This window comes from Cynocephalus volans, chromosome 11 (assembly GCF_027409185.1).
Source record: "Cynocephalus volans isolate mCynVol1 chromosome 11, mCynVol1.pri, whole genome shotgun sequence".
NCBI classification, from domain to species: Eukaryota; Metazoa; Chordata; class Mammalia; order Dermoptera; family Cynocephalidae; genus Cynocephalus; species Cynocephalus volans.
Genome location: NC_084470.1, coordinates 40,765,034 through 40,769,979, shown reverse-complemented (window position 1 = coordinate 40,769,979; position 4,946 = coordinate 40,765,034). Strand labels below are relative to the sequence as shown.

Here is a 4,946-nt window from a genome sequence, read left to right as displayed (position 1 = left end):
CACTGTTATAAGTAACAAAATTCAAGTAGAAACTGAATCCCAGCCTTGCAAAGAAATAGACACTCTCATACACATCTGGTGGAAGATAAGTTGTTAGACACAGTGTAGCCTTAAACAGTGTAAACATTCTGATTCATCAACTCCTCTAGAAATGACTCAAAAAAATGAATGTATGCAAAGATTGAATGATGAGGATGTTCACGGCAGTGTGGTTTATAATTGTGAGAACATGGGAACAAATTAAGTGTCCATCAAGAGGGTATTTCATTATGTGGATGTAAATACAATAAAATGCTAGGCAATCATTAAAAATCATGTTGTAGTCTTTCCATCTGGCAGCAGCCATCAGGTAAGCCAAGATGGGTGCATACAAGTACATCTAGGAGCTATGGAGGAAGCAGCAGTCTGACATAATGTGTTTTCTTCTGAGTGCCCACTGCTGGCAGTACTGCCAGCTCTCTGTGCTGCATAGGGCTCCTTGCCCCAACTGGCTAGATAAAACAGCAGACAGGGATACAAGGCCAAGCAAGGTTATGTCATATACAGGACTGGGCCACAATTGCCCACTTCCCAAGGGTGCATCCTAGGCAAGCCTGCCCATCATGGTTTTAACCAGCTAAAGTTTGCTCAAAGCTTCAGTCTGTTGCCAAAGAGCAAGCTGGATGCCACTGTGGGGCTCTGAGAGTCCTGAATCCTTACAGAGTTGGTGAAGATTCTACATATAAATTCTCTGAGCTTCGCGGATCCTTTCATAAAGCTATCAGAAGAAATCGTGACACCCAGTGGATCACTAAATCAGTCCACAAGCCCAGGGAGATGCGTGGGCTGACCTCTGCAGAATGCAAGAGTCGTGGCCTTGGAAAGGGCCACAAGTTCCACCCACTATTGGTGGTTCTTGACGTGCGGCTGGCAGAAGGTGCGATACTCTCCAGCTCCACCGTTACCGCTAATATAAGAAATATTTGTAAAATTCGTACCTAATAAACAATTTAGGACAGTTAAAAAAAAGCATGTTGTAGAACAATATTTTATGACATGGAAATATGTTCACAATACCTAGTTAAGAGAAAAGAGCAATGGAAACAATTATGTGATTGATATCATTTCATAGGTCCTTTTGAAAGTACATACTTACTTGGAAATATGGTTGTAAGAATTTTTTAAATATCCACAATGATTTATCTGTAGTCCATAGGATTGCAGGTGATTTGCCTTTTCTTATTGAAATTTTCTCTTTAATGTGTGATAGATAGATTCCATGTAAGGCCCATCCCTGTATCCATGTCCTTTGGCAGTGCCTCTCCATCTGACTCTGGGGTCAGCTATGTGACTTGATTTGGCCAAAGAGATGTTACCAAATGTCATGCCAGCAGAGGATTTGAAAGCACTCGCATGATGGGGCTGGCCCTTGCTCTTGTCCCTCTGCTATCTCCATGAGAACGTGTCTAGGCTAGCCTGCTAGACGAAAGGTAGCACATGAAACAGGGTCAGGTTGCCCCAATTTACCCACATGAGACTGCTCTCAATCACCAGACAGCTGGCTGGTCCCCAGACAGGTCAGTGAGCCTAGCAAGATCAACAGAGCCATGCCTGAGTATACCTGCAGCTGACCACAGATGCATTAGTGGGACCTGCAGAAAGCAGCCAAGCCAGTTGAACCTTGCATACTAAACATTGTGCTGTGTTGTTTGACCCTTCAAGTCTGTTGCACAGACTGGGTCACAAACACTCCACACACGCAGGTCTGTGAGCTAGGTAATAGAAAAAAAAGGTCCTGGGAGCTGTGGGTATAGAAAAATGAATGGGTTTTATGCAGATCTAGGAGCATCTGTCCTAATGACTTCTCTGAGAGTTCTGAGAAGCACTGTGGAGCAGAGCTGTCAGTCTTTTATACTTAAGTCTACAACCCTGGACACCTGTGTGCCCATATGCCATTACATTAAGTAGTAACAAGGAACTCCTGAGGATATTTACAGCAAATGCTCGGCAAGATTCTGAACATCTGAGGGACTCTGACCATTTTCTTATTTTTTTTCCCCAACGATCCACCCCTTCAGGGTCCCTTGCCATACAATCTACGTGTTCAGAATCTTCCATGATGTTCCCTTAGCGAGGATAAATGATGCTTACATTCATATAACCTATTGTCTGTCCAATATGCCTTAAGGCTGGTCCTGTAGTTTTGTTCTTTCAACTATTAGCCGCACATGTCAGGTTAGCAGTCATCATTGGTGTGAAGTTCAGTGTATTTTCAATAAGTGTATTCAATAAACCAACACATTGTTCACATGAATGTATGTCTGTATCCAGTTGACTCTGGTGCCTGCAGCCATAACACTATGAGTGAAAAGACAGAAGGATTATTGGTACAAAAGGGGGAGTTCTTGCCCCTCTGGTAAGATACATGCCAGTTTGCCATCCTGGGGAAGGATGGTTGCAGGAATAGGTATCTTACCTGGTTTATGATACCATACTTTATCTGCTAGTACTGTTGGATCTGTAGGTTCTATGTGTAACAGTATAGGGGAACTCATAATTGGACATAATGATAATAAAAATGTGTCCTTTGGAATAGAGCACTTATCTGTTCCAGGCCATGTAACCTTTACTCAAGGAGGCCAAGTACTTGTTACCCAAGGTGAAATTTGCAAGTCTTTTTTCTAATCCTTTCCCTCAAGGCCCTATTAGGCCTACCCAGCATATATGGGGGGCTTCTATTCTCCAAGGCTATTCCCACTGTACTGTCTGTCCCTGTTGTAAACAGGTTGGGGCCAGTAAGAGAACATTTCCATTCTTGCCATATCCTGGCTTCAAAAGCTCATCTCTAGTAGTGACTTGCAGTTGTATAGGTGCTGCAGTCCTATGCAACAGAGCTTCCACTGGAGAGGGCCTGCCCTTGTGTGGTCTCTCATTTAGAATCCTGACTGTCGGCCATAACCACCATGTCCACCCCTTCAGGGATGGGGGTTGGGCAGATAGCCTAGCCCTTTTTTAAAAGACCATTGTATCGCTCAATCATCCCTGATGCCTGGGGATGATATGGCACATATAACTTCCACTGAATAGACAACTGGGAAGCCCACTTCTGAACCTCATGTCCAGTAAAGTGGGTTCCATTGTCACTCTCCATGACTATAGGCCAGCCATACATGGCCATAAGGCTATTCAATGCCTTCACAGTGCTTACCTGGTCTGGGGCCTTATAAGGCCATACAAACAGAAGACCAGTGGCTGTATCAACAGCAGTGAATATGTATCTGAAATTCTCTGACCTTGGCAGTGGTCCAACAAAGTCTACTTGCCATTGAGTCAGGGGCACGCTTCAAGTTATTTGCCCATCTATATGGGGTACCCACCAGGGGTGTGGACACTCTTGAGCACATACAGGACAAGGATGACAGACATTCACTACATCTTCCCATTTTATAGGCAAGGCCCATCTTTGAGCCACCATCCACATGGTTTTGCTGCCAGCATGCTGCATTTGTCGATGTAACCATTGGGCTACATTAGTAGCTGGTGCTCTCTCCAGCTATCGTACCTTAGTCAAGGCATCGGCTTCATCATTTCCTGGACTGGCTAGGGGAAAATGTCCTGTGACATGAAAAAGGGTTACTTCTTTCTCATGCCCCAATTCCCATAACTCTTGCCACATGGCTTGTCCCCACAGGAATCAGTGGCCTACCATCCACTGTTGATATTTCCAAGTAGAAATCCAAAGGGTTAAACTTTCGTACACAGCCCAGCTGTCAGTACAGATGGCTAATGCCCCAGGCTCATTTTTTATTACCATCCAAACAGCTCTCAATTCTGCCCGTTGACTGCTTTGCCCTGGGCCATTTTCATACCACATAGTATCTGTTAAGGGCTGGACAGCAACAGCTGTCCATGATGCTGAGGGTCCCATGCTAGAGTCATCTGTATACCATACTTGTTCTGTGATAGGTCCTTGTCCCTCATGGAAAGGTGTAGCCTCCCCCTCCATGGGTAAGGGTTGTGTCAAAGTTTCCTCCACAACCTATACTGGGCCTAGCACAGTTTGCAACTCTTTGCACAGAGGACACATTGACACAGTGCTCCTTTGTTCTATATATGCTCCCCACTTAGACAGAATGGGAGTCTGAGCTACACCCGTTTTAGGGTTGGTTGCCCATGTGCACAGCCATCCTAGTATGGGATATGTTGTCCTTACTATGACTTTGGCAGTTCCTGTGATAGCTTCAATGGCCATCAAGGCAGAATACACAGCTGCTAGCTATTTTTCTATTAGAGAATAGCGTACTTCAGTACCCTTCCAGAGCTGAGACCAGAATCCTACAGGTGTTTGGAATTGGTCTTGTCTGCCACAAACCCTATCCTAACCCCTCTTGGGTGATATTTATATCTAATTCGAAAGGCTTAGTGGGATCAGCCACTTGTAAAGCCTGTACTTGCTGTACTGCCATTTTTGTAGCCCGGGAAGCCTGTTCTACTTCCTCAGTCCAATCCCAAGGGGCTCCTTTCTTTGTTAATGCATACAGTGGGTGTGCCATTTGAGCCATATGGGGTACAAAATCTCTCCAATACCCAAGAAGTCCCAAATATGTCTGTAGCTGAGCTACAGTTGTGGGTTGAGGGTATGCCTGTATCTTGTCTACAATAGCTTCTGGGATGACCCTCATCTTACCCAACCAGTCCACTCCTAAGAATTTGACTGACAGCCCAGGTCCTTGTACTTTGGGTGTTTCACAGCCCACCCACATTGTTCCAAATGGCTTAGCAGCATTGGAGCTGCCTGGGTTAAATCTGTAAGAGAATCAGAGGTTAAGAACACATCATCCATGTAGTGAAACATTGTAACCATGCTGGGCTTTGTCCACTTGGCTAGGTCGCCAGCCACTAAACCATGACAGATGGTTGGGCTATGCAGATAACCTTGGGGGCAATACTTGAAAGGTCCACTGCCT

At 45.0% G+C, this 4,946-nt stretch overlaps 1 pseudogene; it reads left to right on the top strand.

Moving 5' to 3' along the window:
* The first annotated feature begins 359 nt into the window (after positions 1 to 359).
* Positions 360 to 950, top strand: LOC134390929 (large ribosomal subunit protein eL15-like; annotated as a pseudogene).
* The last annotated feature ends 3,996 nt before the right edge of the window (positions 951 to 4,946 follow it).